Raw genomic sequence first — 12,434 nt, 5'->3', positions numbered from 1 at the left:
TACCAAAGTAGCTAAAGCAGAAAAGCCAGAAGGACCAACCAAGACGATGGCCTTGCCTAGAGAATACAGAGTCACATTCGATGATGCCGACATGAACAATAATCATGATTCTCATCATGACGGTTTGGTCATAACCCTTTATTTTGCCAATTGTTTTTTACGCAGGATCTTGGTGGACAATGGAAGTTCGGTGAATATCATCCAGTTGGTTACCCTAAAGCGGATGAATATTCCGGAATCCGAGATTGTATCAAAATCTTCAGTCTTGGTGGGATTTAGCGGAGAATCCAATAGTATAGTGAGAGAGATCAAGCTTCCAGTTTATTTTAAGGGAGTAAACTCTGTCCATAAATTTTATGTTATTGATGCATTGACTTCTTTCAATGTTATCTTAGTCAGACCCTAGATCCACAATATGAAAGGGATCCCCTCGACCTATCACAAGTGCATCAAGATGCCGACGCCTTGGGGGATCGTTTAGATTGAAGGTTATCAACAAGAAGCTAAAGACTGTTATGCCTCGCCAACGAAACCAACAGCTAAACCAACTCAAGCATAACAATCAAAGAACAAAACACTTGATGTTTTGGAAGCAGTTGTGCAAGAGGTTATAGAAGTACAATTAGATGATTAGGATTCCGACATCAAAGTGTTGATAGGGTTGACATTCCCAAAGAAATTGAAGATCTGTTGGTCAAGTTCCTCAAAAGTAGAATCTCCACCTTTCCATGGAAACATGAGGACATGATAGGTATTTCTAAAAATGTTAATACTCATAAATTGGGTCCGGATAAAATAGGCTAATCCAACAAAAAAGAAGGAAATTCGCACTGGAAAGGAATGCTATTATCCAAGAGGAAGTTGAGAGAGTGCAGAAAGCCAAAATGATTAGGGAAGTGAAGTCCCCCAGATGGTTGGCTAACGTGGTGGTAGTACAGAAGAAGAATGGTAGGTGGAGAGTTTGGTAGACTACACTGACCTCAACAAAGCTTGCCCCAAAGATCCTTTTTCCCTTGCCACATATAGACTCCATGGTGGATGCAACTGCTGGGCATGATATGCTAACCTTTATAGATGTCTCTTTGGGATTCCAACATGTACATATGGAACCCTTGGATCAGAAAGATACTACAGTCACGACCCCAATATGGATATATTGTTACACTGCCATGCCTTTTGGTTTGAAAATTGTAGGTGCAACCTATCAAAGATTAATCAATATGATGTTTAAAGAGAATCTAGGGGACACCATGGAGGTATATATCGATGACATGGTGGTGAAGTTAAAGAAAGCTGGGAATCACCTCCGGAATCTTGAAGAAGTATTTGACATCCTCGACAAGTACATAATGATGCTGAACCCATCCAAGTGTCACTTCGAAGTGGGGGGCATGTATGTTTTTGGGCACATGGTTACTAAGAGGTGGATAGAAGCAAGTCCAGAGTATATCAAAGCCATCGTGATCATCAAAGCATCTGTCAATGTGAAGAATGTTTAGAGACTAACTGGTTGGATCGCATCCTTTAACAGATTTATCTCAAGATCCTCAAAAAGGTGCAAAGAGTTCTACTAGATTCTGAAAAAGAAAAAGAAGTTTGAATGGGGACAAAAGCATGAGAAGGCGCTTGAAGACTTAAAAAAATATCTTTCATAAGCACCTTTACTCATGAAGCCTGAAGATGGCGAGCCATTATTCCTCTATTTGGCGGTATCCCGAGACACTGTAAGTGCTGTATTAGTCAAGGATCACGAAGGGCAATAACATTCTATATACTATGTAAGTAAAAGTTTGCTTGATGCTGAAACCAAGTATTCTCATTTAGAAAAATTAATTCTAGATTTAGTTATAACATCTACCAAGTTGAGACATTATTTTGAGATGCATAGTATTTTTGTTAAAACCAATTATCCTATTAAAAATGTTTTTAGAAAACCTGAAATATCTGGTAGGATGGCTAAGTGGTCTGTCAAGTTGAGTGCTTATAATATTATTTATGAGCCTAGGACAATAATTAAATCCCAAGCTCTAGCCGACTTTGTGACTGATTTCAGTAGATATTATTTATTGATGGGGCCTCATAATCCAGGGGGACATGCTTAGGAATCATCCTGAAATCACCACAGGGGGGGCATAATACTCCATGCAATCAGATGTGATTTCCAAGCCACCAATAATGGAGCTGAGTATGAAGCTTTAATTGTTGGCTTTCGGTTGTCTAAAGCTTTAGAAATTAAAAGTATTCATGTATTTGTGGATTCCTTATTGATTTCTGACCACTTAAGTGGCTCTTATGCTATTAGAAGCGAAAAATTAACCGAATATCTTCAGATAGTTAAAAATTTGACAGAGAAATTTGATTCTTTTTTCATTAAACATGTACCTAGGGAAGAAAATGTTGAAGCAGATGATTTGGAAAATCTTGGATCCGCCTTCAGGATCCTGATAGAAATATAAATTCCGATCATACATATCCTGAATCCAGCCACAGATACACCCTCACTTAATGAAAAGAAATAATAAGAGAAGTAGTTGAGCGAGATCCCCAAGTCAATGAAGTAACAGAATATGAAGATATTGCTGATCATGATCCCCAAGCTAATCGAGAATCCTGGATCCAACCTATCAAGATATATTTGCAACACAACGAGATTCCTAAGGATGAGAATCCTAAAGTCTTTTATATGAAGGTATCCAGGTTCATTATTTTAAATGACATTCTTTATAAAAAGTCTCTTACATGTCCATACTTGAGATGCTTAGAGGATCATGAAATTCAAGAAGTTCAAAAAGATACCCATGAAGGAGATTGTGGGAATCACACTGGAGGTCGATCCTTGTTTTCCAAGGTCCTCAGGACTGGTTATTATTGGCCAACCATGAGGAAGGATGCAATGATTTGTGCTCAAAAGTGTGATGCATGTCAAATACATAAAAACATTCTCCATCAACCACCTGAGCCCATCCATCCGATCATATCACCATGGCCTTTCATAAAATGGGGGATGGATATCCTGGGTAAATTACCAACAGCTCTAGGAGGAAAGGTTTTCTTGTTACAATGACGTATCACTTTTCCAAATGGATTGAAGCCAAAACATTCACAAAGTTATAGAACAAGAAGTGATATCCTTTATCAAAAGGAATGTCCTGACGCGTTCCAGAATCCCAGCCGAGATAATCTGTGATAATGGATCTCAATTCATTAGCAAGAGAACCACCGAATTTTGTGCTGCATGGGGCATAAAGATGATCATTTCTACGCCAGTACACCCTCAAGCCAATGGACAAGGAGAATCCTCAAACAAGACATCGTCAACAATTTGAAGAAGAAGCTGGGGACAAAGAAAGGAAAGTGGACCGAAGAACTGCCATTTGTGTTGTGGGCAAATGTAACTACATCTAATAATGCAACAGGGCAAACTCCTTTCTCTTAGTGTATGGGACCGGGGCGATGATTCCAACTAAAATAGTGATCCCTACCACAAAATCATGCCTCAAGAATCCTAAAACCAATACTTAGGATCTTGCTGGTGACTTGACGTGGTGGATGAACACAGGGATTCTGTGAGGATTCGTATGGCAACATATCAACAGAAGATCACCAAGTCCTACAACAAGAATGTCTAGGTCAGAAGATTTCAAGTGGGAGATCTGGTACTAAGGAAGGCATTTCAAAATACAACAGATCCCAAGGATGGAAAATTAGCACCCAAATTGGAATGACCATACAGGATCGAGGCTGAAGCTAGAAAAGGAGCATATCAATTATCTGCTATGGATGGAGAATCCTACCTAGATCCTGGAATGTTGTTCATCTTAAGCTCTACTCATGTAAGTTAGAATTATATTTCTAACTTGACATGGTACATATTCTGACTTTCTTATTTCAATTATTTATATTCTTTTTATTCTTCTTGTAAACCATTACTGACTTAAGCATCGGAGGGGTGTTAGCCGAGCTAACACCCACCCTCACAAAGGTTCAAGTGTTTTATAGAATCGGGATCCCAATTAAGAAGTGAATGCATTCCTAGTTTAGCCACCTCTCTACGTTGAGGTTCTAATCCTGTTAGTACATTGTTTTGCGTCTCGATCTTTGTTTAAAGTATTTTGATATTTGATTAATGTATAAGGGGTATTTTGGTAAATGTATGGGCTCTTTCATTAGTGTTATAATAAAAAATGAGACCCGCGTGTTTTGGACCTCATTCGTTAAGCTTGTTTAACAGATGAAGATTAACGTATGGATTTCATTCGTTAGGGGATGTTAACGAATGAACTTAGATTATTGATAGCTAATGAGAGGCTCATTAGTTAGGCCTGTCTAACGAATGAGCTTGTCGTCTATATTTACCATGTAATTATCATAATCGATAACAGTTCTTATTTTATCGATCTCGCACACTGTCATGATGCCAAATTTCACTCTCAACACACACACACACTACACACAGTAAAGTAATTCATGCCTAATCGTATTCATATTAAAGACTAGATCTAAAGTATGAACCAGAATCACGTATCCTCAAGTGGTATCAAAGCTTGACGTCCGATTGAATACGTTTAGGAATCAAATTTGTCTCATTTGATCTGAATTTTAAGTGTTAATTGTATCAAGTTCATAAGGATTGATATTCGGACTGTTTAGACACTTTAATTGATCAATTGAAGGTCTTAAACATAATAATTGATACTGAATCGAACCTAGGATTGTTCGCGATGTTCATAAGACCATTTGATAGATTTTAATTGTGTTGATTTGGCGCATAGACTTGGAATTGATTTTCGGAAATTATTCATACCTATTAATTTAATTTGACTATTTTAGTCAAAATTGGATTAGTTTGGAAGTGAACTTGGTGTTCGGAATGGTTTGGATTTGTTCGGAATAAGTTTGCGAGTGGTTTGAGTATCAAATTGTGTGATTTGGTTGAGTTTAGTGAAGTTTGGATTGGTTTGAAGTGGTCCGAGTTAAGTTTGGATCCGGAAAATGGAAATGTTGAAGATGACAATGTTGAAGATGACAATGGACTCATTCTTTAATTTCTTTAGCTCATTCGTTATCGCTTAAACTCATTCATTAGACGGTTTGAAGGTTGCTGCAACCGTTTTTAACAACCCAATCATTCAACTGTTCATCCATTCGCTAGAATGTTCACTCATTCGTTATAATCCCAAATTCATTTAAATACATTCGCTTCACCCATTCGTTATCCTATTCGTTCATTGTTTCACCTCATTCATTACAATCTCATTTGTCATTGTTCATACGTTTGAACATTGTCATTCGTGTTGTCATTCGCTACTTGACACATTTGTTACTGCTACAACCACATTCATGTTACCACATTTATTAAACCAGAGCTTCGTTTGTTGTTTTGGCATTTCATTCGTTACATCAATTTCCTTAAATTGTCAATTTTCTTCCCTGAAATTTCTAACATTAACAGTATAAACCCTTGTGTTTTTACATTATTGAAGCCTTTTATGACCTAGCTTTTCAAAACGCGATCATGCAGCAAATTTTTAATTATAATTTTAAGATCAGGTCTCACACTAAATGCCCGAGGCTCAATAATCTTTGTGTTTTCCTAAATGGGAGCCAAGATTTAAAGCTCATTTAGGAGCGGTTCATCTCGAGTGTATGCAAAGTTTGGAGCATGAATATGTACCTTCGTTCGTTAAAAGTGGGAATATTTTGAGTTTGGTATGTTTCGAGTTATCAATTTTGATAACCATACACTTGTTGTATTATTTGCTCGTCAACAACAGTACAATTTGTTTAAAAGATAAAATGCTATGTTTTCATGATAAACTGATTATTGTGGTATAATGGTTGAGAACCCTTATGTCATGGGATTATATATATATAAATTATTTTTGTATAATAAAGAGAACTCACCAATATTCGTGTTGACAAACGTTTTAATATGCTTTTCAGGTAAGTGATGACTTCGAGACGAAATGGGAAAAGAGTTGGTGCGATGTTTGAATATGTGTGAAAATTGGGCATGTAATAAAACCGTGTCTATGACACGTGTAAACTCTAATTATGAAATAAAGTTAACTTTTTAAATAAAAGTCAAACTTTGTTATGATAATATTGTACTTTATTATGACTAGCTATCGTCATCTGTCATAACCCGAACGATTTAGTCAAAGTCTTCCACTGCCTAGATTAAGGTGTTCGGGGTGTGACAGAAGTCGGTATCAGAGCCAATCGCTATAGAAAATTAGAAAATCCAAATATTCTAAACTATAACGGAATATTCAAACACACTCTCTTTTCCCGTCTCGTGAAGCAAGAAGGTAAGTATATATATAGTTATATATTCATTACTAACACTAATTGTTGTACGTCATAGATGGCACCGCCACATGTTATTTTGGTTGTTTCCGAAACTAGTGCTGAGGACGCACCATCATCCCCTATAATTTTTGGCCTGCGGCTGCCCCGAGTCATCACGAGACGAGTTCGAGAGCTGCACCTTTGAAGGTGTACTCTCGGAAACAATCTCAAAATTGCTTTGAGGTGAATGCCTCCTTTGTTGTTCCATCTTCGGCTGTGGCCCCACCACCACCACCGCCTCCTCCTCAACAGGAGCCGATGATGGATCAAGGCCTCACCAAAGGCGCACGACTAGCCTCTCTCTAGGAGAGGGTGGCTGCTTACGAGGTCATCACACATGATCTCTTAAACTGCCACGGAGCAAAAACATGGGGGAGATGACCGAGTGTTTAACGCTTTGTGTCATTATGTGTTCGCGATAGAGAACAAGGGGTGAACAAGGAGATTCAGGTGGATAGCTTAGAGGCCAAATCAAATGTAGTTGGGCCTTGTGTTCATTACCTTATGGACCTCCACTAGTGGGCTCATGGGTAGTGTTTGTTGTTGGTTGTGTATGTAGTTTGTTAAGACTTGTACTCTTTTGTGATGATTAGGGATGGGTTGACAATATTATAAGATGTAGTATTTATTACACCTTACATTTTGTATATTTTTGGTAGTATCAGACCCCCCGGTTATGGATGTTTTATGTATGGACTATAATTTTTAAATATTAATGTTGATCTTTAGGCTGTATATATGTTTTACAAAACTAACCAAAATTATTTTTGTTACATTAAAGAAACCATGGAACCTAAAACAAGACGAAGCACTATAAATCAAGGATCCGGATTATCATCTTTTCAAGAAGAGTTAGCTCAGTTAATCCCTCAACATGTAAACACGGCACTCGGACAACACGAGGCTAACCGTAATCCAAGACAAACCACCTGAAATGAAACCAACAACGAATCCGGAGACACTCTTAGAACCAAAACTCTAAATGGTAACCCTTCAGTAAGGACAGTACTTGGATGTACTCATAAAACTTTTCAGGGATGCGGTCTGAAAGCTTTTACAGGGGCGAAGGAGCTCTAGAAATCATCCGATGGATAGAGAAAATGGAGTCCGTCATGAAAATTAGCAATCGCACCCCTTTAGAAAGAAAAAAATATGGGGTGTGTTCATTCCAAGACGATGCACTTGAATGGTGGAACTCCTTGATTCAAAATTTAGGAAAAGACATCGCATAGTGTCAACCTGGGAAGAACTGAAAGAACTTTAATTGAAAGAGTACTGCCCAAGAAACGAACTTAAAAAAGTTGAATACGAATTTTGGCAATTAAAGATGGAAGGTGCCGATATCGGAGGATATACCTCGCGATTCAATGCATTGGCACGACTGGTACCCTGACTGGTTATCCCCGAATATGCATGAATAGAGAGGTACATCTGGGGCTTAGCTCCCGAAATCTGAGGAATGGTCACCTCATCTAAACCGACCACCATCCGGTTAGCCCAAGAACTGGCAAAATCCTTGACTGATGATGTAGTTCGCATGGGAATACTGAAGGACACTAGGAAGAAAGCTATCTCCACAGAACCAGAACGAAATCCAGCTAGTGTGAATCAAAAACCCGGTGAAATCAAGCGAAAGTGGAATGGTAACTCTGGTGGACAATTCAAGAAAAACCAATGTGCCGGGAGAATGTTTGCTGCAAACGCAAGAGGAGCTGGTGGGAATTCTTGATAGGTGTCTCTTTGAAATAAGTGCGGGAGGAATCAAGTTGGTGAATATTAGAGGTGCAACCGATGCAGCCGGTTCGGGCACGTAACTCGATATTGTTATGCCAAGATCACACCATCCGTTTCAGGAAACCAAAATCTGGGATGTTTTGAATGCGGTATTGTAGGAAATTATAGGAAGGATTGTCCTAAGCTTAAGGGTCAAAACGCTAAAGGCAAAGCATTCGAGATGAACATGAAAAGGCCCGGAAAGAATCATCTATGGTCACTGGTACGTTTCTCGTTAATAATCACTATGCTTATGTGCTTTTTGATACCGGAGCTGACTTAAGTTTCATTTCCAAACAATTCGAACTTCTACTTGGTATAAAAACGAGTAAGTTAGATTCCAATTATTCTATCGAATTAGCTAATGGAAAGTTAATCGACACCAGTGAAGTTGTGTGACTGTAGAATTTTATTAGCAAACTATAAGTTCAATATCGACCTATTACCTGTCGAACTAGGGAGTTTCGATGTAGTTGTGGGAATGGATTGGCTATCCAAGAATGGAGCTGAGATAGTATGCTCTAAAAAGCTAGTTCGTTTACCAACCCAAAATGATGAATTTCTGGCTATTCAAGGCGATCAAGGTAACTTAGAATTAAAACTTAATCATGAAGACCCGCAAGATGCTACGCAAAGGATATCCGACATTTCTCGTTAACGTTGTTGATACAAAATATAAGGAACGGAAGATAGATGACATTTCTGTAGTTCGAACTTCCTAGAAGACTTACCTAGATTACTTCCTCCACGACAGGTTGAATTCAGAATCGATCTGGTTCAAGATGCCGCTCTGATAGCTCGATCTCCGTACATATTAGCACCGTCGGAAATGCAGGAGCTATCTAATCAGCTTCAGGAATTATTGGATAAAGGATTCATAAGACCAAGTTTCTCACCTTGGGGAGCACCAGTCTTGTTCGTGAAAAAGAAAGACGACTCATTTTGTATGTGTATCGATTATCGAGATCTGAATAAACTCACCATTAAGAATCGGTACCCAATACCAAGAACTGATGATTTGTTAGATCAGTTGCAAGGATCTAGTTATTATACAAAAATTGAACTGCGATCTGGATATCATCAATTAAGAGTTGCAGAAGAAAATGTTAATAAGACTGCTTTTAGAACTCGATATGGCCATTATGAATTTCTAGTCATGCCATTTGGTCTAACAAATGCACCTGCTGTATTTGTGGACCTTATGATTAGAGTTTGTAAGCCATACTTGGATAAATTCTTGATAGTATTCATCTATGATATACTTATTTATTCACGAACCAAGGAAGTGCATGAGCAACACTTAAAGCTAATCCTAGAATTGCTGAAGAATGAAAAATTAGATCCCAAATTCTCTAAGTGTGATTTCTGGCTTCGAGAAGTCCATTTTTTGGAGCATGTAATTAATGAGGACGGTATCCATGTTGATCCCTCAAAGATTGAAGCGATTAAGAATTGGGTAACACCAAGGTCACCCACTGAAGTGCGACAATTTTTGGGACTAACTGGTTATTACCGTCGATTCATTGAAAAATTTTCTTCCATAGCTCAACCTTTAACCTAATTGACCCAGAAAGACAAAAAATATGATTGGACCGAGACACAGGAGGAAGCTTTCTAGCTACTTAAACAAAATCTGTGTAATGCACCAATTCTATCACTTCCATAAGGAACAGATGGATTTGTAGTCTATTGTGATGCTTCAAAATTAGGTCTCGGATGTGTGACTATGCAACGAGATAAAGTGATAGCCTATGCATCACCACAACTCAAAGTGCATGAAAAGAATTACACAACCCATGATCTGGAATTAGGAGCTGTTGTGTTCGCTCCCAAAATTCGGAGACATTATCTTTATGACACCAAATGCACGATCTTCATAGATCACAAAAGTCTCCAGCACATCTTTGATCAAAAAGATCTTAATATGAGACAACTAAGATTGGTAGAACTACTCAACGACTATGATTAGGACATTCACTACCACCCAGGTAAAGCAAATGTTGTAGCTGATGCTTTGAGTAGAAATGAAAGAGAAAAACCATTCCACGTTCGCGCATTGGGACTGACGATTCAGACGAGTCTCACCACTTGAATTCGTGAAGCACAACGGGAAGCTTTGAAACCTCGGAACATAAAAGCCGAGAAATTACGAGGTTTTGAGTGTGAATTCGTAGCAAAGTCTAATGGTACACTATATTTGATCGACCGAATTTGGGTACCATGATAGGGAACTTGCGCAATGTAATATTGGATGAAGCACACAATCCAAATACTCGATTCACCCAGGATTAACCAAATTGTATATAGATCTCCAAGAATTCTGTTGGTGGACAAACATGAAAGGAGATATAGCAGTTTATGTCAACAAGTGTCTGACGTGTTTAAAGGTGAAAGCTGAACACCAGAAACCATCTGGATTGTTACAACAGCATGAGATTCCATATTAGAAATGGGAGAACATTACCATAGACTTTGTGACCGAACTACCGACCACCCCCAGTATCCACGATTCGATTTGGGTTATTGTGTACCGATTGACAAAATCCGCTCATTTCATTCTCATCCATGAGAAAGACAGTTTAGAGAAGTTAACTCAACTTTATCTGAAAGATATTGTAGCTAAACATGGTGTACCGTTTCAATTATCTCTGATAGAGACGGCCGTTTCGTTTCTCGATTTTGGCAATCCCTAAACGAATCCTAGGCACACGCTTAGACACGAGCACCGCCTATCACCCTCAAACTGATGGTCAAAGAGAAAGAACCATTCAAACATTGGATGATATGTTGCGAGCCTTTGTTCTTGATTTCGGCAAGAGTTGGGATATCCATTTACCCTTAGCTGAATTTTCCTATAATAATAGCTACTACTCTAGTATTAAAGCTGCACCATTTGAAGCTTTGTACCGGGAGGAAATGTCGATCCCCTCTTTGTTGGGCCGAAGTTGGAGAAAAACAACTGATAGGACCTGAAATTGTTCAAGAGACCACCGGCAGGGTCTTACAGATCAAAAACAGGTTGAAAGCTATAGCAGATCGACAAAGAGTTATGCTGACAAATGCAGGAGACCATTAGAATTCCAGGTAGGAGACCATGTGTTGTTGAAAGTATCACCATGGAAAGGAGTGATCAGATTAAAAAAAGAGGAAAATTGAGTCCCTGATTTGTTGGACCATTCAAAATCACCAATCGAGTTGGTCCAGTGGCATATCGACTTGAATTACCTTCAAAGCTTAGCAGAATACACAACGTGATCCACATATATAATATGAAGAAGTGCTTATCTGACGAATCAATGGTTGTTTCTGTTGAGTATATTCGAGTTGATGATAAAGTTCGATTCGTTGAAGAACTCGTAGAGGTCATGGATTGGAAAATACAAAATCTTGGACGAAACCGAATCAAACTGGTCAAAGTTCGTTGGAATTCGAGACTTGGTCCTGAATTCACCTCGGAACGTCAAACCAGATGAAACGAAAGTATCTGCACATGTTTCTAGTAGAATCTGAAACCATTATCACTTCCTAAATTTCTTAAAGGAAGAGAGAATGTAACACTTGGCAAAAATCTACCACTAATGGAACAATAATTAGCAATAAACTGTTATTATATGAATAAAAATTTTCTTTATTATGATTCAAGATCTTGCAAAGTCAACAAAAAGTCCAAATTTCTCCACGTAACGAGCACTATGTGGAATAACCTCGGGTGGCGAGCCAGAAAATAAATAACATCCTAGAAAATTCAAAATATATGTTAAAATATTAGAGTCGATGTATAAACATAATTTCAAAAGATTCGAATTGCAAATACTGAAAAATAAGCAACCGAAAGTCAGTACAAGACACTGAAAGGACCCGACACCACTATTTAAAAAAAATAGTTTCTTTAGTCTATGTTGTCAAGAATTTGATTTCGTTCAAAGTCTGACAAAAAATCATTAAAAACGGGATCCAATTGATTATCTAAAACTCACAATACTTTAAACCGAATCACCAAAAAATGTATATTATAACCAACCCTTCACCTTCACTCCCCCTTGCCCCCACACTTTCATGAAAACTCACCCCCTCACCTCACTTTCCTCCAATCACCTTCTACCGACTCAAAACACTAATCATTATCACCTAAATCCTAGATTATGTGTTGGATCATCCCAACATAATCCACCTATCATCCCTACATTACACTAACCACTCTACTCTTCCTCTCCCTCTCTATATATACATGACATATACACACAACACACTCACCATCACACCATAATCAAAATTCAAATCACAATCACAAGATTAAGAACACAAGATCA

Source organism: Bidens hawaiensis, unplaced genomic scaffold, assembly GCF_021521415.1.
Source record: "Bidens hawaiensis isolate Kalapana, Puna unplaced genomic scaffold, B.hawaiensis_p1.1 tig00046620_1, whole genome shotgun sequence".
Lineage (NCBI taxonomy): Eukaryota > Viridiplantae > Streptophyta > Magnoliopsida > Asterales > Asteraceae > Bidens > Bidens hawaiensis.
The sequence above is the reverse complement of the archived record's forward strand: the minus strand, read 5'-3'. Positions refer to the sequence as shown.